Here is a 25,577-nt window from a genome sequence, read left to right on the forward strand (position 1 = left end):
TACAGGGCAACACAGCCTAATGGCTAGAGTCCATAGCAAAAGGAGTCAATGAGGATAGCCCTCAGTTCAGGGCAACATAGCCCAGTGACCAGAGTCATTAGGGCATCCCTTGGTTCAGGGCAGCACAGGCGAATGGCTAGAATCAACAGGGGTAGCCCTCAGTTCAGGGCAGCACAGCCCAATGGTCAGAGTCAATAGTTTGGGGCAATAGCCCCAATTGGGGGATCTGGGCCCACCCTACTCCACTGGGCACCAATCCATGGACCTGTGAGTGGCAAAGTGTTCCACCACTTGCTCACTGGGGAATCCAACTGCAACACGCCGAGCTTGCTCTGGTGGGCGATACCAGTCCCGAATCCTCTCTGGATCACTTCCTACCACAGCTGGCACAGGGACATTCCACGTGGTCTCCAGGTTCTCCAGCCACAGCCTCTCCCTGGGGCTTCTCTGGCACTGGCAGCTTGGGGCGGTCTTCCAGGTCTCTGGATCCCATTGTCCAGGCCTCTGGCTGACGTGTCTTCTTCTCCAGTGTCCAACCCAAACTGAGCTGAGCTGCTCCCTGTTATACTGCTCCAGCATTTGGAGCATGCCCAGTCTGGGTGGAAGGGCAGACTTCCTCTGCCCACAGGGTATTAACCCCTTCTGTCTCAGTTTGGGATATGCACACCCCATCACACCTTCTTTAATTCTTTATTAATGAAGTTTATTAATCTCGTACAAGCTGTGCTTTGTTTCTCATGTAAGCTATTGTAGCATTTCTTTCCCTACCCTCTTGAATCTCCCAGTCATCCCTTTCAGTTTATCCAAACTGAAGTCACACACTTTTGCCTGGTGCTGCAACCATGAACACTGCTCGTCAAATCCTTTAACCAGTTTCCTTTCACTGCCACATTAAACTCTTTGTCTTTTCCTTTAAGGCCCTACATATTTTGGTTCCTGTTTTCCTCTCTTCTATCTTTGCACTTGCCCCTAGTCTCTCTCAGTCTTCCTAAGCACTTACTCATCACTCCTCCCACTTACACCTCTGCTCTGTTTTCCATGCATCCTCCTGCTCTGCTTTGGTTCGTCCTCTCCTTGTTCAAATCTCTCCTTAAAACTTACTTCTTTGAGGAGGCCCATAATTCCTAGTCTTTCCTTCAAACAAGGACTAGCACAACTGATGAACAAAAGAAAAAGCCAAGGATCTCCCTGTACCTGCAGAGGTGCAAATAAATCCAGCAGCATGGGGGTCCACCAGGGGCTAACCCTGGCAGACCAGATCCGAACTGTGGGCTGGTCTTTGCCCAACTATGGGCTATTCTGATATTTCTCCCCTATATCTGAAGCACACTCATGTTCAGACTATATTTTGGGCTTGAAGATACTTATGGAGCACAGATAGCTGATATTTATGCAATCCACCTTTCAAAAATTTGTCATTAATTGAATGGAGATTTTTTAAAAGTAATTCTTCACCTCTTTACAAAAGAACATGATTATTTTCTAATTTATGGCTAAAAGACACAACCTTCATAGACACAATGAATTTAAACATTTCGTTGTGTATTTGATTCTATTGTTTTCATCTCCTAAATTTTCATCATCTATTTTGAAATGAACAGAAAACTGAATCAATTGGAAATTTTAGAAATATTTGTCTTTTGGGGGAGGGAAAGATTTTTTTATTTTTGTTTTCTGTGTAATGCTTAAGTATGTGTAAATGTAGAACTTTTACATGTTTTCCTTCCAAAACCCCAATGCTCTCTTTTAGTCAAGCAGGTATTTCAACTTTACAACTTTATTTGTCTTCTGTTTGTATGGGAACCTCCCACAACCATAATACATATGTGATACTGAAATGGTGACTACACTCCAAAATTACCAAACTTGGTACCTAAATTTGACAGAATGCTTATTGTATTATATAATCTGGTCTCTTCATACAAGACTCTGTTTGTAGTTTCTGTATTTTTGCTTTGCGTTCAAAGTGACTTTTTTTAAATAGATGGGAAAAAACTATATACTGTGCTCTTAAATGTTGTCTTGAAATCTACTTGATGTTTTGTTTAGCTTTATTTTTGTAACTTGGTTGATACAAGTTAGATAATTTATATTGGCTCTGTTCCTTTTCACCACCCCCATACTTTTGTAACCTTATTTTTAATTTCAAGAAAACATAAAACCATCAGTGTTACGCATTCTCTGTATTTGTTCAAAGTGTGATTGTAGCTTTTCCTTTAGAAATTAATGTAAAATAAGCACCCTTCACTTTGTGTATATATTTCATTCTCCTCCCTCAGGCTCCAAAAAAGGTGATATTGAAACATACTAGAAATAAAAATAATAACTGCCATACTTTAAGGATATGTTTATAGAAGCTAACCCTTGGCATTTGTTGGAAATGAAATAATATTCTATACTGGTGCCTTTTCCATGATTACTTTGCTAACCACTTCCAGCTCCTCACATTTTGTTGCAGTGGTTTAACAATATTTAGTTGTATATTTATTAAGGAATCATGCCATACTTGATTATCTTTTCTCATAGCAGGTTTCAGAGGTAGCCATGTTAGTCTATTTCAGCAAAAAACAATAAAGAGTCCGGTGACACCTTAAAGATGAACAATTTTATTATGGCCTAAGTTTTTGTGGTGCCACTGGACTCCTTGTTGTTTTTCCTCATAGTAGTTTGAGCACATACAATGTGCTTCTTTGCATACAACTTTATACTTAAACGGGCTTTCTGCTGTATTTGTTTCAGACCCAGACTGTACTTAGTGTACTGACTAAGGTCATCATGTCTACACTAAGCAGGTGATGGACACTCCCGAGGTCAATCTTCCTGCATTTGATTTAGCGGTGTCTGGTAAGGACCCACTAAGTCGAATGCTGAGGGTGCCCCCATCAACTCCAGAACTCCTTGCAGTATAATATAGCAGTTGTGAGGAGTAAGAGAAGTTAAAGGGAGAGAGTTTTTCCCGTTGACCTTCCGGTGTGAGGCCACTCCAGAAAATCGATGAAAGGTATGTCCAGCTGTGCAATTCATGTAGCTGGAGTTGTGTGTCTTGCATCAATTTTCTCTGACAGTATGGATCTGGCCTTACTTTTTTCCACTTTGGTACTACTATCAGCTTGTCATCATTGATAATATGCTGTTGTGCCCACAGGGCAGGTTGACAAAGATTAATCAGTAAGGTGAGAAACGTAACAAGTTCTCAGAGTTTCTGTTTTGAAGAACAAAAGTATGTATTTTCACAACAAAAAATATGCCAAAACAATTGAAACATACACTCCAGACTACTCAGCAGATAGCAACAGTTCATTACAAGGCCACACGCATACACTACAATACTGTTTTTCTCTAAAAGCTTTCAAATAAAGCTGCTTGGATGAAGAATTATGTGGTGCAGATTGTGGCAAAGAATTTAATCAATCTTTTGTTATAACCAGGATTTTCAGTTAACCAAAGATCAAATTAATGGAGTAATTTAGCATGTTATAGTACTTTGGAGCCCTGTTTCACAATGAGATCTCACACTGTCTCCTGCCCTGTTTTTACAGCAAAGCAACGTTTGATTGTGCAGCAGCAGAAGATACTTGGAAAACATTCAAAACCAGAAACATTTATTGAATTCACTATAAAATGATGAAGTATTGAATGTGTTGTTCATTTAATAATTTAGTGCATAAAAACCTCTTGTTTTGAATGCTTCTCTGTTAATTTTGTGCTGAGGAAATAATTTAGCATAACTTAATATTAACAAGTATCTGAGGGCCAAAAGGTAGCAATTTTCTTCTACCAACTCCAACATTAAATTACAAAAAAAAAAAAAAAAAAAAATCTCTATCAGCCCATAACAGAGAACTAGCTATGAGGTGACCCTTATCAGGCAGAGAGGTATCATGTGGGTGCTGAACTCTTTTACAATCAGAGCTACTAGCTCATCCTATACTTAAAGCTGTCCAATATTTCTTGACTCTAGGACTCTTATTTTCAGTTGCTCATAACTTGCCAGGCTTTAAATTCTAATGCAAACTTAATTTGTCAGGGAAGGGGGTTACCCAGGTTCATCTTGTTCTGTGAAAATTTGCCCAAATGAGGTCAAGTTAAAAATCTTTGAAAAACAGTTCAATTCAGACATATACTCAATAAATTGCTAGAAAATATTAACCTGGGCAAAACAAGATAATTTTCTCTGCCTTTTTTTCCTCAGAAACAGCTGAACTGTTTTGTCTGAAATTTTCCAAAAAAAAATAAGGCAACCGGCATGGAAAATGGATAAAGTTTGACAATGTTATAAGCAAATGAAAAGAGAGTATTATAATGGTAAGTGTCAGACAATCTTAATAATAGAAGGTACTACCAGTCTTACCTATAACATTTAAAAATATAGTGGTATATGGTTTGTTCTGTACTCTTGTGCCTAATAGATGGTAACATCTTTGCTGTAGGAACAATACATACTCTGAATTCAATGTATCACCAATTTTATTGTCAGTGTTCAACCATAATTTGAAATAATAATCTGTATTACCAATAAGAGGATATATTTTTACTTATGTGTTTAATACACTGTTTAATCCAATAACTAAGTAGTCTGGTTTCCTAAACTAAACCAAAGTCCATCTGACTAGAGGTCATCTTTTTACCCTACAAATATCTGCAAGCAGAAGAAAGAGGCTACATTAGGAGAGTTAGCATGGCCTCCTAACTACATCCCATTCAGAAGAGTTGCATTACTAGCCAAGCTTTGCTACACTCTTTGCCTTTAGACATGTGGGTAACCTGTTAACTTTAAAATAGGGATAATAATACTGCCTCCCCTATAGAATTACTGAGAGAATTACTCAACACATGAAAAGCTTATTTAGATCCTCAGATGGAAGATAATGCAATATTGTGAAGTACTAGTATACCTTGTAGCCAAGCTTGCATCACTAATTAATTCAGCTGTGTTCTACAGCATTTCAGTAAGAGCTTTCCTAGTAGTTAGTAACAGATACCTAGAGGTTCACTTGTCATTGCTTGCAGTCTATATTTTGTGATTTGCGTAAGTTCCTCAAGGCAGGAATGTGAATCTCCTACATTTCTGTATTACAGCTAGCAAAACACAGCCTGGATCCTGGAAGCAGTCTCTTGCTGCTGTATAATACACTTACAACATTTTAGAGAACTAATTCAAGTGGTTACACTTTGAGATTTTTCAATTTATAACACTACCCTTACCCCCAACAACTTTTTCAGTATTCCCAGGAGATTGTGCTGACATTCTAGCACCTTTACAGGTGAAAGCATTTAATAACAAGGTGGGTTTACTGCTTCACCAAGTGGCTGTTGGGTCAGTTGAAGGAAAGGTCTTTGCTGTTCTTAGGAAATTTCAGTGACTGGTTGTGTTGTGTGTTCTGAGAAGGAAAAGAGGTTGGTATATTTTAAAATTGTTCTTTGGGAGTGGATTATTGCATTTTTTAAGCAAACAGAGTAACAGGAGGAGTAATAAATATGTTACCAGACTTCTCATGGAAACTTAGTAAGAGTCTGTTTTAGTAAGAAGCAGAATATATGTGTGTGTAGTGTGTGTATTATCAATAAGACTTGCATTTGTGAGGAAAAAAGACAAGTTACCAGTAGTTTCTCCCTTAATGCCACAATAAATAAATACATAGAAAATCAAGGGACACTGTTCCTTCTGTGATTCCTCCAAAGATTCTTCCTACTGACATTCTATGTGCATCTTGGTGAGGGAGTTGACTTGTACTGACGACTGGAGTGTTGACTTCTTGTTGAAAAGTGAGTTGTTGGAGTTTGTGGGTTAATAATACTTCTCCCCAAGCTATTAACTTTTTTTTCCTTGACCCCTTAAAAATAGCAGCATATCTTCTTAGATGTTTACTCTAATCTCTTACCTGCTTAAGTAAGCTCCTCTAAAGATGTTTTTTAACTCATAAGAACAGGTAAGGAATAGAAAATTAATAGCATAGAAAAGAACTTATCTATTAATTAGTTTGGCCCCTTCATCTTAACCATGGGGTAATATATAATTTGTACTGACTCATGTCCCATATCTGAGGTGAACTATTTGTGAGGTGAACTGTACAACCAAATCAAAATAACATTTATTTACTGTAACTGCTTTTCTTGTGCATGAATGGCATCATTGACTCTTCAAAGTATCAAGAGAGATCATGTACCATTTCCTAAAGGACTTTAAATTGATTAGAGTGACTTTGGTCATTCCACTTTGAAGTTTTATATGTAGTTTGAATTCAAAATACTCTTTAGTCTGTCATCCTGTCAAATGGGAGGTATGTGAGAAGACATGTCTGCATTTGTGTGTCAGTTTCCGACATTTCTATTTATTTGCACGTATATTGCTCAAATGTTTCATTAGAGGTAAAATACAGTAGGGGGAGACTCCAGGAAAAGTGCTAAGGTGAAAACATTCTAGCCCACATCACTGGACGTGTCTCTTACTCACCCATAGCATGTGTGATACAAAAGGTGGGTTTAAAAGATTTGAGATCTATGTTTTATTATTTGAATTTTTAATGCCTCATAGTTATATTACATAAATTGAAACCTAATTACAGAGAGAGGCCGCAGAGCTGAAATTCATTTGCAAATGTGATACTGTTACCCTGGGTTTGAATAGAGACATTAACTGGTTAATGTATTACAAAGACAATTTCTTCTGCCTTTAACATTCACATTTCCAAAAAGCTATGAATGATATATAGCCAGCCCACTTAATTAGTCTCATTAACATGGATCTACAATTGACCGGTAAATGCCTTTTGCTGTTATTTCCCCTTCAACTCATCTGATGAAATGGGTTTTACCCACAAATGCTCATGAGATATATATGTATATGTGTGTGTGTGTGTGTGTGTGTGTGTGTATATGTATATATATATATATATATATATACTCTCTCTCTCTCTCTCTCTCTAAGATGCCACAGGACTATTCACTGTTTATAAGTTGAAACTCCAGTAATAGCAGTTTAGAGTCAGATCCTGTACTTCTTAAGTCAAAGCTCATACTAAAGGCAACCAAAGTTTTACTGGAGTTAATAATGTAGAACTTACTCTGCAGTACAGCTGAAAAGAGTTATTTTTATTGATGCTTCCCAAACTCCAAAAAAAATTAAGTGCAAAATAGTATTAGTAGCATGTCAATACCTTTAAAATAATTGGGGATGCCTTGTACTCAGACTCATAAGCCTAAACTGTAGAGGACCTCTCACCCTGGGTTGTAATTGGGTAGGGTAGTGGACCCACTGCCTGGACCTCTAATGCAAGCCTGGATAGGCCTTCCTCTTGGACCCCTTTGTCATGGCCCTTCATGCTTTATGAAAATAGGTATATTCATATTTATAAGCCTAACTCAAAGATGCTTTATGCAGAACAAGTTATGCAACATCTTTTTTAAAGTTACAGTCTGATGACTCTATGTATCCTATATGTATGCATTTATCATTCTTGTATGTGAAGATAGATATAGGAAATATGAACCTGTTTTTAATTCTAAATCTCTTAATGAGGGCCATTAGTGAAACTTTGGGAACTTAATGGCTCAGTATTCAAACTAGTGACCCAGGAATGGTTTTATTTTTCCTGCAAGTCCAAACTGTGGTTTGGTCCTAGAAAGACATGTGACCATATCACCTGGTACTGGAATCCATCTGGAATCTGGTACTTTTCCCTGGGGCTCCAGCAATTGAACAAAGGGTTCCTGCCCTGAGGAAAGGTCTATTTAAAGAATGGAAAGTAATTAGGTCTTCGTCTTCAGTTGGCTTTTGAAATTGTTTCCCCACCCTAAGAGAACACTCAAGAAGACACCTGGAAACAAAGAATTGTAGTGAAAGGGTGAACCCAAAGCTAGTGGGCGCAGGTCAGAAAAAGGTGATCTCTGGCCTGAGAGAGAATAACTCTTTAAAGTAAGAATTTGCATGTAACAAGTTTTAGTGTATTAGAACTCGATGGCATCTTTTGTTTATTTTAACTTATTTTGATCTGTCTGTTTTTACTATTTTTACACTTATAAAACAAAAGTTTTTTTTATTATCAAGCCCAGTGTAAATAATTATTACCTGCACATAGCTCTCTTTCATTGATTAAGGGAGTTTACTTCTTTATGAGCTTCTCTTCGTAAACCTTTTACACAGGGTAAGATTCATTTATTTGGAGTTTTGGTCCTCTTTGGTGGCTGAGTTCCTGGGTGTTGTTAAAGGCCTTACAGCTGAGTCTTCCCAGAGCTGAGCTGCTTTAACATCTGCATTGCTATTCTGAGGGGTGGTAACCCCAACTTTGTGCCTTGGGTGGGGGAGACCAGAACTTCTAGCCCAGAAGGGCAGGGGGGTGAGGAGCCCCAGAGGGCAGGAAGGTGGGTATCAGTGGCTTGATCAGCACACTGGGTGACAGTCCCAAGAGACCTTTGTGATCCAACCTGTCACACCCTCAACTGAGACTGAGGGGGTGCCTACATCCCAGATCCTTAGCCCTAGATTTGCAGGCTTATCTACCGAAATGCTAAGCCTAACCTAGAGAGGCAGTCTTATACAACCCTAACTCTGGCTTGGAGGGGCAAATGTCCAATAACTTTTCCTATGCTTGGTGAGACTACTTCCCAGAACACCAACCCTAACACAGCAGGTCTTACCTCCCAGAATCTTATTCCCAAAACCCTAATCTTAGCTCAGGGGTTGCTTTACCTCTTGGAAGCCTTAGTTTGGGAAGAACTACCTCACAAAACTCTAGCACTTGCTCATGGGGGCCTACTTCTTAGAACTGTAACCTTCTACAACTGTAACCCTACCCAGAGGAATCCTTCCTACTAGAACCGTAACCCGTGCCTGAGAGAGAACTTTGTTCCAAAAGCTTTAGTCCTGCTGAGCTAGGTTATCTTCTAGAGCAGAGCTACTCAACTTTGGAAGCCCCGGTGGCCACAACTGTACCCACAGCACATGCCGAAGGCAGAAACTTAAGTGTGGTTGCATATATAGTCAAATAGCTTCTTTCACACTTGGACTGACCAGCATGAATACAAAGCACTTCCCACAATGCCCCTGTGTTTCTGGCACCTCCTCCCTTGGGGCTAGAAATGCCGACACATGTACCCATCTGTTCCAGCCAGCTCATCTGCTTGTGTCTTTCAATGTTTGCCCTGCCGGGAGATGCCTCACTATTGTGGAGTGTGTTCCCAGCGGAGGCAATGTTAAAAGGATCATAGAATCACAGGGCTGGAAGAGACCTCAGGAGGTCATCAAGTCCAGCCCCCTGCTCTAGGCAGGACCAATTCCAACTAAATCAACCCGTCCAGGGCTTTGTCAAGCTGAGACTTAAACACCTCTAGGGATGGAGACTCCACTACTTCCCTAGGTAACCCATTCCAGTGCTTCACCACCCTCCTAGTGAAATAGTTTTTCCTAATATCCAACCTGGACCTCTCCCACCACAACTTGAGACCATTGCTCCTTGTTCTGCCATCTGTCACTACTGAGAACAGCCTCTCTCCATCCTCTTTAGAACCACCCTTCAGGAAGTTGAAGGCTGCTATCAAATCCCCTCTCACTCTTCACTTCTGCAGACTAAACAGACCCAAGTCCCTCAGCCTCTCCTCGTAGGTCATATGCTCCAGACCCCTAATCATTTTGGTTGCCCTCCGCTGGACCCTCTCCAATGCATCCACATCCTTTTTGTAGTGGGGGGCCCAGAACTGGACACAATACTCCAGATGTGGCCTCACCAAAGCTGAATAAAGGGGAATGATGACATCTCTGGATCTGCTGGCAATGCTCCTCTTAATGCAACCTAATATGCCATTAGGCTTCTTGGCTACAAGGGCACACTGTTGACTCATATCCAGCTTCTCATCCACTGTAACCCGCAGGTCCTTTTCTGCAGAACTACTACTTAACCGGTTGGTCCCCAGCTTGTAACTAGGCTTGGGATTCTTCCGTCCCAAGTGCAGGACTCTACACTTGTCCTTGTTGAACCTCATCAGATTTCTTGTGGCCCAATCCTCCAATTTGTCTAAGTCATTCTGTACCCTATCTCTGTCCTTAAGCATATCTACCTCTTCCCCCCAGCTTAGTGTCATCCGCAAACTTGCTGAGGGTGCAATTCAGCCCCCTGCTCCAGCCCCCTAATCATTTTGGTCACCCTCCGCAGGACCCTCTCCAATGCATCCACATCCTTTCTATAGTGGGGAGCCCAGAACGGGACACAATACTCGAGGGCTATGTCTAAAGTGCACTGTTTTTCGCAAGAAATATGCAAATGAGGTGAAGCGCAGAATATCGCCGAACCTCATTTGCATAATAAATGAGTGGCCGCTTTTTGGGCAAGAGGCTTTTGCGCAAAAAAGAGCTGTCTATACAGCTACTTTTTGTGCAACCCCTCCCCCCCCTTTGAGCAATGGCCATTCTTTCTGGAAAAAAGCTCTAGCGCAAAAGCCTCTTGTGCAAAAAGCAGCTGCTCATTAATTATGCAAATGAGGCATGGCAATATTCCATGCTTTGCCTCATTTGCATATTTCTTGTGCAAAACAGTGCAGTATAGACATAGCCCAGATATGGCTTCACCAAAGCCAAATAAAGGGGAATAATCACTTCTCTAGATCTTCTGGCAGCATTCCTCCTAATGCAATTTGATATTCCATTCACCTTCTTGGCTACAAGGACACACTGTTGACTCATATCCAGCTTCTCATCCACTGTAACCCCCAGGTCCTTTTCTGCAGAACTGCTACTTAGCCATTTGGTCCCCAGCCTATAACAAAGCTTGGGATTCTTCCATCCCAAGTACACTTGTCCTTGTTGAACCTCATCAGATTTCTTTTGGCCCAATCCTCTAATCTGTCTAGGTCACTCTGAACCCTATCCCTGCCCTCCAGCATATCTACCTCTCCCCCTATCTTAATGTCACTTGCTGAGGGTGCAATCCATCCCCTCATCCAGGTAACTAATAAAGATGTTGAACAAAACCAGCCCTAGAACCAATCTTTGGGGCACTCTACTAGCAACCGACCGCCAACCTGACATCACGCCATTAATTACTACCCATTGGGCCCGACAGTCTAGGCAGCTTTCTATCCATCTTGCAGTCCATTTATCCAATCCATACTCCCTTAACTTGCTGGCAAGAATATTGTGAGAGAGCAATCAAAAGCTTTGCTAAAGTCAAGGTAGATCACATCCACTGACTTTCCCATATCCACAGAGCCAGTTACCTTGTCACAGAAACTAATCAGGTTGGTCAGGCATGACTTGCCTTTTGTGAATCCATGTTGATTATTCCTGATCACTTTCTCCTCTACCAAGTGCTTCAAAATGGATTCTTTGAGGATCCCCTCCATGATTTTTCCAGGGACTGAGATAAGGCTGACTTGTTCCCTGGATTGTCCTTCTTCCCCTTTTTTTTAAAAAAAAGACGGGCACTACATTTGCCTTTTTCCAGTCATCCAGGATCTCTCCCGACCTCCACAAGTTTTCAAAGATAATGGCCAAAGGCTCCACAATTACATTTGCCAACTCCCTCAGAATCCTCGCATGCATTACATCTGGACCCATGGATTTCTGTATGTCTAGCATTTCTAAATAGTTCCTAACCTGTTCTTTCTCCACCAAAGGCTGCCCACCTCCTTCCCATACTGCATTGCCTAGTGCAGTAGTCTGGGAGGTGACCTTGTCTGTAAAGGTCACCTCCCAGACTCATTGCAAAGAAAGCATTGAGTACTTCAGTTTTCCCCACATCATCTGTCACTAGGCTACCTCCCTCATCCAGTCAGGGCCCCACACCCTCTCTGATCACCCTTTTATTGCTAACATGCCTGTAGAAACCTTTCTTGTTACCCTTCACATCCCATGGCAGCATCCAATTGCGCTTTCCCCTTCCTGATAACTCCCCTGTGTTCTTGAGCAATATATTTATACTTCTCCCTAGTCATCTGTCTGAGTTTCCACTTCTTGTAAGCTTTCTTTTTGTGTTTAAGTTCACCAAGGATTTCCTCAGTAGGCCAATCCTGTTGCCTACCATATTTGCTTTTCTTACTGCACATTGGGATGGTTTCTTCCTGTGCCTTTAATAAGGCTTCTTTAAAATACTACCAGCTCGCCTGGACTCCTTTCCCCTTCATGTAAACATCCCAGGGAATCCTGCCCATCAGTTCTCTGAGGGAGTCAAAGTCTGCTTTTCTCAAGTCCAAGATGTGTATTTTGCTACTCTCCTTTTGACAGGATCCTGAAATCTACCATCTCATGATCACTGCTTCCCAGGTTGCCACCCACCTCTACTTCCCCTACTATGATCCCATCCACGGGCTGCATGTTGAGCCCCATGTAAACCCAGATCTCACCGTGGGCCACAAACAAATGGACCGTGTATTGAGTAGCCCTGTTGTAGAGCCGTATCCTCAGCACTGGGGGGACAGACTACTACAATTCTACTCTGGAAAGATATAGATCCTTGAATTTTAAATTAGCCTGGAAAGTGGAACCTTGGGAAACCCTAAACGTAACTCTGGAAGTCTACTTTCTGAAACTGTAAGCCCGAGAAGGCCTATTTTCCAGAACACTAACACTAACGGTGAGTCCAAACTCCTACCCTACTCCTACCATCTTAACTTGACTGCAGCATAGGCCTGTGTCCTAGAACCCTGTGGTTCTACATCCCAGAACCCTTACCCTAGTTCTGAAAGGCCTTCCTCCTAGAACTAAACCCTTGCCTGGGTAGCCTACCTACAAAAAACCCTAACCCTAGCTCCGATGAGCTTACAGTACTAGCAGTAGCCCAATGGGGCAGACCCTGCCAGAGCTTGAACTAGGGATTTTAACAAATGTTTATTTTTGTAAATGTGTAACTGCTGAATTTTTCAGTTTGCCTGTTTACACACAGGGGGGCAGGCGGGAGTCGGTGCTTGCAAGGAGCCAGCTTTTAAGAGGCAACAGCACGGAGTGTTCTGAGGGGAGCTGGCTGACTTGAAAGCCAGCTTCCTACATGTACTGCTTCCCACACACTGCACTGTTACCCCTCTATCGAGGCAACAGCATGAGGGACAGGCAGCTCCTCCCGAGCACTGGCTTGCGCCTGCCCCCACGTTTCTGCCTCTGATACAGAGGCAGCAGTGGAGCTGGGCAGTCAGCTCAGTGGGAGCCAGCTCCTTGTGTATACAGTACCGGCTCCTACCTGCCACCTCCCACCTGCAGGAGCCAGCTCCCCCCGCACACTGGCTCTCCCCCCCCCCCCCCCACTAGCTCTGATACAGAGACAGTGTCAGGTGGGAGGGGCCTTTGTAGGTGTAACTGTGTGGATTAACCAATGATCCCCAGCTTATCAGTTAACCGTGTACGCCTGTTCATATTAACATCCCTAGCACTGAGACACCTTCCTCCTAGAACTCTTAACTTAGCTCTGCAGGACCTACTTCCTAGAATCATAACGATAGGTCATGGTGGGAAGTACCTCTCAAAACCCTAACTCAAACATGGTGAGACTTCTCCCTATAACTCTAACTGTGACCCAGAGGCAGAAATCTCCAGAACGCTAATCTTAATTGAGAGGACCAACTCTAACCCTGCTTGAAGTCGGGGGAGGGAGGGGCAGAGAACTTCCTAGAACTATAAACCTAGTCGTGGGAGCCTATATCTCATAAACCTAACCTAGTGCCAGAATATTGGACATGCAAGAATGTTACTTCTAGCCTGGGTGGGCATACCTCCCAGAACCCTAACCCTATCTTGAAAAAAGCTTTTTTTCCCAGAATTCTAGTCATTGCTTGGGTGCCCAACCTCCATGAACCCTAATCGTCGATCCAGGAGGCATACATTCCAGAACCATAATCCTTACCAAGCTTGTGAACCTGCAGGAGCCCTCATCTTATTTTTGGTAGGTGAACCTCCCAGAATCCTAATCCTAGTTTGAGGAGTCCTCGGGATTAAGTAATTTGCCCAAGATCACAGAGGAAGTCTTTGGCAGAACTATTTACAGAACATGGGCATCCTAAGTTCCTGGTTATTTCCTTAAGCATGGGGCTAACCTTCCTGTGTGATGCAATCAAGTCTTTTGCCCTCTCAGACCCTACTCTGATAGTTATTGGTAAAAAGTTTCATATACTCTATGCAATTAATTGAGGGGAAAAAAAATTGAACGGATGTTAATTGATCAGTTTGAAGTAATCAAATAAAAAATGATCACTTCCCATTTAAGGTACAGTCATAACTTAAGTAGGGTTAATAAATGTTATACTGTACATATTTCTAACTTGCTTATGTGTTGAGAGATATTTATGTACACAGAAGTAGCTGCTGTTACAGATGGTTACAAGGTATAATTATAAACACATTGTCCCACTGAACTCTATAGTTAAACATTATTAAAACCACTGCTCATTTATTACATCATTGTAAGATGTTTGAATTGAAGATCACATCTTTATTTAATATTTCCAATAATATTTTTAAAACACAACCACAGCTAAGATATTGTCAAATTTCTTGGGTCCAAATTTGTAAGTATCTTCACAAATCACAAGTCTACCTTTGACATAACCCCTTTAAAACAAAAGCTCACTTTAGAAACTTTTAAATAACTTGATGATTGGTTGGAGTCTCAGAACCCCAACTAATACAGCATTGTACCTAAAATGACTCTTTCTCTGCATTAGTTTTACTTCGGTAGCAGCTGCTAACTAGCCTTAATTAGAGATTTGGAGGAGAGTTGACGGCATATTAATGCCTCACTCTTTTTTCTAAAGATGTGATCTTCAATTCTGACTTGCTTCACAAATGATACCAAAAGTGATTTTTCATTGGTAAACATAACATGACCCCCACAGAGTTTATAAAGTTGTAAGGTATTTGGGCAAGTTATTCAAGTGGGGCTCTATTATAAGTGGGGCATCTAAACATTACCACACTACAAACAAAAATAAAGTAGTTCAGTCTTACAACTACAAGAAAGCAGCCCAATCCTTACAAGTGTGGATTGGGCTGCAAAGACTGACTGAGCTGTAGCTGTGCAAGTTTTCCCAGTGCATAACTATAGCTGGCTTATAGCTGCTATTGGCACATCTTTATGAGCATTCTATTTACTCAGATTTCCAAAGTGGAAGCTCTAATGAGAGGTTTGTCATTTTTTGGACATAACTACTGGAACTTGAGAGTGAAAAGAGACACTGGGATTAGACTGCAAATGCAGGAAGAGGAAAAGAGTGGAAAGTGTGGGTGTTCCACTTTATATGGATCTGGTTACAGTGGAAAAAGGCAAACTGAGTTCAAAAAATGAAAAAAGAACAGCTTAAATGGCTATCAGCCAGAAAAAAGAGGAATAAGATCATTTTGAGCCTAGATGTTTTACCTTCTGGCAAAATCAAGTGTAATATCAGTGCAATAACCAACATAGTGGTTGCCATTACACTTTCAGCATTCACTGAGAACTCATAACAGAAATTTGAGCAGTGTCCGATGTAGGAAGTATCTTGAAGTCCTGCTTCTTATATGCTAGAGAGTATTGATATTCATTTTCAAAAATAGGCATCAAACAGGAGATTGGTAGGACCCGATACTTGAATTATTTGGTAGAAATCTGCCTGGTGTTATTTCATGAGTTTGAATTTCTGGGCATCTTCAGCAAATAATGTTTTCCCCCAAAAAAGGAATTTGACTGTCAAAAGGCTGTTCTTTCTATATCCATCATGATTGTAGACGGATATTGTTAATACCAGTGTTTGGTCCCGTATGTGCTCAGCACATAGAGAGTTCTTAATATGTTCTACCCTGGACAGAAGAAACTACAGAGAAATAATCTAATCATCACAGAATGTGCTTTTGATATCTGGCAGAGTGGCAGTGTAGCTAGAATGCTCTACTGTGCATCTAGAAAGGTAGTGTGGAGAAAGAAAATGTGTGTAAGGATATGTCTACACTTGCACCCTCTTTCAAGAGAGGGATGAAAATGAAGACATTCGAAATTGCAAATGAAGCCGGGATTTAAATATCCTGCACTTAATTTGCATATTCACATTATGGCGCTATTTCGAAATAACAGACGCTGTCAAGATGTGGTCATTTTGAGAGAGAACCCTTCTCTCAAAATAACTGGTAAACCTCATTGTATGAGGAATAAGGGTTATTTCGAGGGAAGGGTTTTCTCTCAAAATAACCACATCTTAACAGCGTCTATTGTTTTGAAATAGTGCCATAATGCGAATATGCAAATGAAGCACGGGATATTTAAATCCCGGCTTCATTTGCGTCCCTCTCTCAAAAGAGGGTGCAAGTGTAGACATAACCTAAGGCAAAAAAGGAAGAAATACTGTAGGTATGAAGAAGAGAGGTACAAAAGGCTCCCCTGGAAGAGGAAACATTACTTACAGACATTAATCTTGGTTTAAAATAATGAATTGTGGAAATCTGATTTGGAACTTGTTTTATAAATTCCTTCCTGCAGTGGTGGTATTCCAGATCATGGCAGTAAGTGGAGTATCGTTTTCTTTTAGGTTGGACTATTTTCACTTTTAATAGCTTGTTTTGCTTTATTTTATGTCCTTGCCTTCTCCCTCTCAGAAATACTTTGGTTGAAAAAGTTCAGCATTCTAGGTGAATCTTATAAACAACAGCATCTTACTTAAGAGATGCTTTGTTTTTATACTGGGCTTAATGTATGTGAGGTGCTTCCCAAAATAAACTAAAACACAATATCTGCCCCAATTAGCTTACAATCTATTCTATATTGGAGCTTATGCATCAATTTGAGGACAAACTAAGTGAGGAGTGTCAGCGGGGAAAAGGGAGCAAGATTCTATAGTAGGCCAATGTGGTTGCTTATCTCATCATGGTTACATATTGATAGTATTGAGCTATATAATCTTTTTTTTTAATTTTTACTTTAACTTCACCCCCACAGATCATGTTTTTTAAATATCTTTTGGGGGGGGGGGATAAATAGGAGTTTTTACTTTTAGTTTTGATGGTCCTCATGGAGAAAATAGATCTTTAGGAAGAATTTTAAATGAAGAGCTAAAGGCAATCTTATGGTCACAATTAGGACATTGTTTAATGGCTAGCACGTGTGTTGGAATTAGGTGTGGGGTGAAGGTCATGGGGAAAAGGTTAGGAAGAAGCCATTAAGACTGGCTTTGTTAGTGGAGTGAATGAAATGAGGGAGGATATAGTCAAAATGCAAGATACGTGCCAAATGCAAAAGTCAAAATGTGAGAGATGTTGGGGTAGGGTTGTGTGTGGCATTATAGAGAAGAACAAGAAGCCTGAACTTGATACTTGGTCTTCTCTCTGTATATGTGATTATTAGCAATATATTATTCAACCACAAGATGTCTCTATGCCCTGACTAGAGCTCTACATGATTTCTGGTAAAGAAGGGAGACAAAACTGGAACTCAAGCTTTGTGTGATTCTGTCTTCAGGAATAGGGGCAGGAAAACCTCAACTAAATAATTCAAGCCAGGACTCTGTCAAGCCTGGTCGTAAAAACTTCCAAGAATGGAGATTACACAACACATTTCAGCGCTTTACCACCCTTATAGTGAAATAGTATTCCCTAATATCCAACATATACCTCCCCCACTGTAATTTGAAACCATTGCTTCTTGTTCTGTCATCTGTCACCACTGAAAATGCCTCACTCCATCTTCTCTGAAACCCTCCTACAGGCAGTTGAAGGCTGCTATTAAATCCACTTCTCCCCATTTTCTCTCCTATGGACTAAATAAGCCCAGTTCCCTCAACCTTTCCTCATAAGTCAGACCTCCTCATTTTGTTGATTAGCTCCCCTCCCCCCACCCCCAGACCTCTAATCATTTTGTTGCCCTTCACTGGACTGTCTCCAATTTGTCCTCACCCTTTCTGTAGTGGGGGCCCAAAGCTAGACACACTACTCCATATGTGGCCTCACCAATGCTACATAGAGGGGAATCGTCACTTCCCTCCATCTGCTGGGAATGCTCTTCCTAATGCAGGCCAATATGCCATTAGCCTTCTTGGCAATAAGAACACACTGTTGACTCATACCCAGCTTCTCATCCACTGTAATCCCCAGGTCCTTTTTTGAAGAACTGCTGCTTAGCCAGTTGGTCCCCAGCCTGTAGCAGTGTTTGGGATTCTTCCCTCCTAAGTGCAGGACTCTGAACTTGTCCTTGTTGAACCTTATCATATTTCTATTAGCCCAATCTTCCAATTTCTCTAGGTCACTCTGGACCGTACACTGAGCTCAGGGATATCTACCTCTGCCCCCAACTTAGGGCTCATCTAGACTACGTGGAACAGTTGAAAGAGGAGCTTTCAAAAGTGAAAGTAGTTTAGATGCAGCTTTTTTTGCTACTTCCCTCCCCCTTGTTGAAAAGTAATGTAAACCTCGTTTTTTTGAGGAATAGTGGTTTTTCAACCAAGGGGCGAGGGTTCACTGAAAAAGCCGAGTCTAAACTACTTTAACTTTCGAAAGCTTACAATCAGAAGCTTGCAATCCTCTTTTGATTGTTCCGCATAGTCTAGATGAGCCTTTAGTGTCATCCATGAACTTGTTGAAGGTACAATCCAATCCATCATCCAGATCACTAATGAAGATTTTGGAATAAAAACGGATCCATGATTGACCCCTGGGGCATTCTACTTGATACCAGCTGCCAACTAGACTTTAATCATTACCTGTTGAGCACAACAATTCTATTCACCTTATAATCAGTTTATCCAAGCCACCCTTCTTTAACTTGCTGGTAACAATACTTTGGGAGACCGTATCTAAAGCTTTGCTAAAGTCAAGATACATCATGTCCTCCACTTTTCCCCCATATCCACAGAGCCAATTATCTTACCATAGAAGACAATTACGTTGATCAGGCATGACTTGCCCTTGGTAAATCCATGTTGACTGTTTCTGATCACCTACCTAGCCTCCAATTGTTTCACAATGGATTTCTTTAGGACCTGATCCATGATTTTTTCAGGCACTGAAGTGAGGCAGCCATTGGACGTGTCATTTAACATGGCACTCCCGTTGACCAAGGAAATCAATAATGAATGGGAAATACATTCATATCATCGTGCTGGCTTTATTTTTGAACTATTCAACCTAATACATCTGAGGACCACAAAAGGCTTTATGCACTGCTTTGCCCTTTCCCAAGGCTTGAGCAGTGTACAAGTCATTGGGTGGCTCTATAGTGTGGTGTGAATGTCAGCCTTTTGGTTATTCCAGGAAAGCATCATCCCTAGTCAACAGGTTAGTGTTTTTTTTTAATTAATCCTGTTTGTAAGCCCTTCTATAGGTTGAGCACCACTGGCTGGATTAAGTCTCCGTAATAAACTGCCACAACCATTGGAAATACTGGGGGTACTCTGGAAGAGATAATTAAAAATCTAAAGAGGAAACTGTCACACTGATAAAAAGAAATAAAAAAGAAGGCCCTCTAGGGGGCGGAGATCAAATGAAAGAGAACAGTATTTTATCCTAATCCATTACAATCAACAATTAAAAACCAATGTATTCATCCCCATAGAGAAATAACTCAGACACAGTTTACTTGTACATGCAGTACACATTGTGCTTATATAGCACCTTTCCATTGGGGCTGGCAAGGCAGCTTCACAAATATTAATGGCATTGCTCAGTCAATCAGTTTAAGCCAAAGGGAACAGTGAGGCATGAGCTCTGATTTAAAATCAGAAGTAGACAGTAAGAGTTGTCCCTCCATGGACGGCCTTCACTTCAGTCTTTCAGCATAGCAGCTGAAAGGATGATTTGTAAAGAACTTCAGATAAATGTGTGAAGTTGTCAGGCCATAGGTTAGCAGCAGGTACCCCAGGAAGTGACCAGCAGGCACATAGTTACACAATAGGCTTAGAAGGCAGACGGTCCATGTTGATGTGTTGGAAAGTCAGAAGTGTGTTCTTGTGAACCAAATGCAAGGGAACTGAATGGGTCACCTGTGTTAGTAGTCTGGCATGAGAGCTAAGCCTAAGTAAGGCTGCTGATTTTAGCATTGTGCAAAAGCTGAAGTTTATGTAGGGACATATCTCAAACTGTACAATAACACATTGTACTTATAGTAACCAAGGCATGTACTATCATTTCATGTAAGCATAGTCAGTACAAGCTACAGCGTGAGTATTTCTAAGATAAACCAAGCAAAGATATAATCCTTCATCTGTACTCTTAATCAAAAGAAGAATTTTATAAATCTAAACAATAATATTTCAAGAATATCTGATAAAGAACAACCACTGTTTTGGGGGCTTTTTTGTTTTGTTTTGTTTTTTTAACATGAGGCTACACAGTGAAGTTTATCATTCAAACTGTAGTGAGGTCCGTTCAGTCCTGTCTACCAGCACCCCATCTCCGAGTCTCTTCCCTTGAGTCTCTGGGCTTCTCTTACAGTCCCAGGCGGCCAGTCACGCTGATACTCCCGCCTTGCTGCTCGGGCCGTTACTGTTCGGCTCCTGGCTCGGCCGGGTTGGTCGCTTGCCATCGTGTTGCTCTGCTCGCCTCTCAGGGAAATTCTGTCGCAGTCGGCGCTGGCGTCCTGGGCGTCCGTTGCCCCTGGCACCCTCTGCCCTCCGAGCTCGCCTTCTCCACCTGCGAGGGATGAGAGCACAGCCAGACCCTGCTCTCCTCCCCCGTTTTGCTCCCAACTGCCTCTCTTTTGAGGGTCCGGCCCCCGTACGCTCAGCATACCGGCTGCCCCCTCCTGAGTGCTAGGGTCCTCCTGTCTGGCTCCCAGGTCTACCACGCCTGTGCTGTCGACCAGCCGCTTGCCTTCCGTGGCGGCGGCAGCGTTCGCACAGTTGGCGGGCGCCACCAGGTCGCCGGTGATTGCGGGGGCTTTGTCCTCCCCTTTCTCGCCTACTGCCTGCATCCCGTGCCCCCCGGTGCTTGCGCCGCCGGCGTGCCATTTACTTTTAGCCGCATCCGCGTCCCTACAGCTGCCAGCACCCGCCGGCCAGCTGACTCGAGTGCGAGGATTGGCTTCCTCATCACAAAAACATACAAACAAAACCCGTAAGACTAAATGCTTCATGGTATCCGTTGGACCTCTCTGGTCCAGCACCCTCAGAACCTGATCAGTTCTGAATGAGGGAATTTGCTGGACCAGAGGAGGTTCCCTGCTACTGGCCCCCCAGCCCACCTCTCCTCCCCACTGCCAGCCCAAGCCATCTCCTTGATGGGCTGCCGTGCAGCCTGGACTTCTGAGTCCGTAGTCCTGCTATCGGAACTGCTGCAGCTCCAGCCCCAGCTCCGTTATGGGCCCGGATCCATTACTGGGGCTGCCTCAGCCCCGGCCCCAGCTCTGCTGCTACGGCTGACACAGCCCCGGCCCTACTACTGTGGCTGCTACAGCCCAGGCACCGACTCCACTACCGGGGCTGCCAGGACCCTGGCTGCACTACTAGAGCTCCAGTCCCAGCTTCGTCAGGCTCTGAGCTGCCAGTCCTCTTGCCACTAAGGCCCCCAGCCCAGACTGCCTGTTCCAGGAACATATGTGGTCCTGCCAGACCATGGATGTTGCCGGACCACAGAGTCCCTGTTTGGGAGGTCCAACCTGTACTAAGCAAATGAGAAATACACACTCATACAATTATAAAGATTTTTATGATGTCTAGTTCAAAATATTTAAAAAGCAGCACTAGAACTGAATGGCGAGGATGAGTCCGCTAGTAGAACAGGTAAAAAAAACTTGCCTTATACTACAGGAGGGTGAACAAGGTGAGGTATATAAAGGAGATATCCTCAAAGCCCTGGGGAGGAATCTACCCAAACAAGAGAAAGTCCAAAGGCTTAGAAGCAGAAGTAACATTCTTGAGGATGAGTGATATCCTACATCAGAGGAATAATCCTTTTTTAAATATAACACCTCTCCTCTGAATATCTCAAAGTGCTTTACTAAAATGAGGAGACTCGTGGTGCTCCGTGAGACGGATAGTGCTAGAATTCCATGATCAACAGTATTAAGAGCAGCTTATGAATCAAATAACCCTAAAGGGGAGAGAAGTCTATACAACTGAAAATTATTGTTAAAAGTATTTGAGGAAGGAAAATGTCCGCTTAAGTTGATTCATTACTGTGTTTTATAGACTTTTATGACTGATTGGAAGAGGCATGTGGTGTAGTCTGCAGAAGAATGTTAGTCACAATAAAATGAAAAGCTTCAGAAGAAAGAGTCAGTGAGTGAAAACTTCCATTGACTTCACTGGAGCCAGAATTTCTCCCAATGTGAATATTAACCCAAGAAGAGCTAAGCTAATGACGCTGTAAAAGTAAGACCAGATACAAACTCCAGGACCTAAAATTAAGAACATAAGTAGACTCAAGTTTGGATAATAAACCACTGAGGAGAAAAGTGGTAAAAGCAAAGCAAAATTACTTCCTGAGCCATCTTTGATTTATACTGGAATGACGAGGGCTATGTAAGGGATTATTATTATACCATTAATAGCATTAGCCACTCTGGTCTTGATAGTAAACTGTGTCTAGAAGATACTGGCCTGTGTATACATTTCTGTCAGCATATGGGTTATTGTAAAGCTCTTACATTAGTTCGAACGAGGGGGATAGTGTAGACATACCCTTATAGAATCATCTCTTTTTCCCTTCTGTAAAGCCATAAGGGGCAAATACTAGAAAAGATAATATTACTTTGAGAGTCGCTGTCAACACATTTGGGTGGAGTGGTGGAAACTGGCTCAATCTAATGCTAATATATCAGCATTCTATGAGACTATAAAGGAGGTAAATAGTTACTACAGGCATGCTGAAATGAACTAGCATCCTGTTTTAATGGAGGAAATATCACCAGTTCATCTACTAATGGAGAAAAAAATAACTGATCCTTTACACTCTGTTGTAGTTCTTGAAGTAAAATGAAAGCAGAGAACTTTACAGCTGCAATATAAAACACAAGGTATCTTTTCTAAAACCTCCGCTAATCTAAGTTTAGGCAGGTACGTTGCAAGGACTAAAATCACAATATTTGTATCTCTGAAAACTAAATGATATCTCAAAGGGTACGTCTAGACTACAGGCTTTTGTCGACAGAAGTTTTGTCGACAGATACTGTCGACAAAGCTTCTGTCAACAAAGAGCGTCTAAACTACATTCAGTTCTGTTGACAAAGCAAGCTGCTTTGTCGACAAAACCCTGTAGTCTAGACACAACCCTAGATGCAATAACACCTTCTATCGACAGAACTCTGTCGACAAAAGGCGTTATGCCTCGTAAAATGAGGTTTACCAGCGTTGACAAAACTGCTGAGTTCTGTCGACGTTATGTCGACAGAACTCAGCGGTAGTGTAGACGCAGGTATAGTTTTGTCGACAAAAGTCCACTTTTGTCGACAAAACTCTGTAGTCTAGACACACCCAAAAGCAATTCTATATGTAAAAAGCATATCTTTCTCCATTAATTTACTCACAACATTTTCTTTTTTTATTAGATTTTTTTTTTAGTCACCTTAGTTTATTAAAAGTGGAGATCTAAATCAAGACTTTAGAAGTCTAAATTAACTTCCCCAGCCATCACCTCCAATCTCTCCTGTTTGTTTACTATTTGCAGTGTTCAGCTTAGGATATGAAAACAGACTGAATAATCATTCCGGTTATGTCTACACTGCAATGCTATTTTGGGATACTTGAGTATCCCAAAATACCTATCCTGCGTCTTTACAGCAAGCCCATAATTTTCTGCTCACTATTCCGACACCACGGTAAACCTCATTCTACAAGGAGTAAAGGATGTTTTGGAATAGTGCTTTGTAGACAGCACCGAATGATGATATAAGCTAGTTTCAAATAGCATCAAAATAAGATACGCAATTTGCGTAGCTCAACTTGCGTATCTTATTTCAAGTTACAGTGCAGTGTGAACGCATCCTGCATTTCACAGCTGTTTCGCTATCAACTATGTTTGTTATACATAAACAAAAGGCTGTATGTTACACGCTTCAGAGGAATGTTTACATTGAAATAAGCTCATTTTAATTGTATGCTCTTTCAGTTTCATGGAAACAAATCTATTATGTCTTGTAAATATATTTTAACTTTTTACTTGGGATTTTAACTATCTGTTGTTATCCCTCTATATTATTCCTCTTTTCACACACAATTGTAAAAGCACCATAACTAGCTAACAATGTTGGTGCAGTGCAATAAAGCATAAACCGAAGTATTAAAAATCTTAAGGAAAGGTATTTCAAACACCTTTCCAAGAGCAAGGAAATTCTCTGCACAGTGGACAGTAGCCTTCTCTTCCGAAGCTGTTCCATTCCAGACAGACTACAATCAGCATCCATTATAAGAAGAAATTCTAATGCTTTTTCCTTGCCTGAACTGTCCAGCAGCTCATGAGGAGTTACACACACTGCATGTCTCTCATCTCTGCACTGCTCATATTTTTATCCCCCAGTGCTCACAATTAGCAATCTGATTCCTAATTAGTCTAACTCACCTGGCTATTTTGCTCCTAACAAATCAATTAATTCAATTCACACAGAGGGGCTTGTGTTTTAGTATCATAGCTTAATCATTACTGGTCATCATTGTGTGTGACTGCTGTGTACGCTCTTAAAAACTTGATATCCAAGCTGAATTGCTATTCTCCATTCAGGTGAAGTCTGTCAAGTAAGTGGAGAGTGTGGTTTGTATTTCTAATGCAGATAGAGATTCAGCAAAGGAGGCCTCTCCAAGAAACTTGGATTGCAGGCTATACCTAGGTTGGCTCACTAGGCTGCATGCATTTTTTTTATACCTGAATATTAAGTATAGCACTTCTTTTGGACCTGAATTTACCATCTCACAGAAGAAAGCATTGTGGTACTGCTCCAACAGTTAATTTTTACATCAGAAACACAGGCTCTTGAAATGGAGGGGTAGATCCTTTTTGTGGAAGAAGTGTCCCAACTGTGAATCCCAAGTCTTCCTCCTTTCCATCCTGTTGATAGCCCTTCCCTTTCAGAAGGGATGGAAGAAAAATCCTGTGTATCCCTCTCTCTCTGCTGCTTCCCCACAAGGGAAAAGACTTGATCTTCTCTTCGTCTAGCCAATATTCAGAGGATACTGAATAGTCTTGTGAGCTCCATTGCTCTCCATGATGGAGTACTGTACTTAGGTGGGAACACAAGGAATGTTTCCCTATGCAGGCCAGCACTCTTGAGTGCTTTCGTACATACACTAATTTGGCTATGGGGCTGCTCAAGCTTATGGACTTTATTCCCTTTGTCTCCATTCTCTTTTGAGTTCTATGTCCCATCATGCAAGATGGCACAGTGTGGCTTTGCCATGCAATGTCAGCGCCTATACTTGCATACAACCACAAGAAATAGGAGGACCCTCTCCTATTCTCATCTCCTTTAACCACTATCTATCAGAAATGAGGGGTGGGAAGAGTGGTGAGGTTTGCCAGAAGTGGATTGGAGGCAGGAACTGAGAAAAAGTGAGTCAAGAGTGTCTGTTACATGACCACAGTTAAAGCCCAGATAGCAGGTAGGAGAGAGTGTTTCTGAAGGATTTGGAGAAGACGCTAATAATTTTCTGAAATATCAGTTTGAATGAAGCCTGGGCTTAAGAGCTACATCATAGAATCATAGAATAATAGGACT

At 41.6% G+C, this 25,577-nt stretch overlaps 1 protein-coding gene and 1 long non-coding RNA gene across 2 annotated transcripts in view; one reads left to right on the plus strand and one right to left on the minus strand.

Moving 5' to 3' along the window:
• LOC106732877 (uncharacterized) overlaps nucleotides 1-25,577 on the minus strand; it is a 69,084-nt gene that overhangs the window by 13,696 nt on the left and 29,811 nt on the right. The gene's annotated exons all lie outside the window — the stretch shown is intronic.
• Nucleotides 5,376-25,577, plus strand: part of BNC2 (basonuclin zinc finger protein 2) — a 520,080-nt gene continuing 499,878 nt past the window's right edge. Inside the window, exon 1 of the mRNA XM_075931529.1 lies at nucleotides 5,376-5,397. The gene's annotated coding sequence lies outside the window, so the exon portion shown is untranslated. The remainder of the gene's footprint in view (nucleotides 5,398-25,577) is intronic.

The sequence above is a fragment of the Pelodiscus sinensis genome, chromosome 6 (assembly GCF_049634645.1).
Source record: "Pelodiscus sinensis isolate JC-2024 chromosome 6, ASM4963464v1, whole genome shotgun sequence".
Lineage (NCBI taxonomy): Eukaryota > Metazoa > Chordata > Testudines > Trionychidae > Pelodiscus > Pelodiscus sinensis.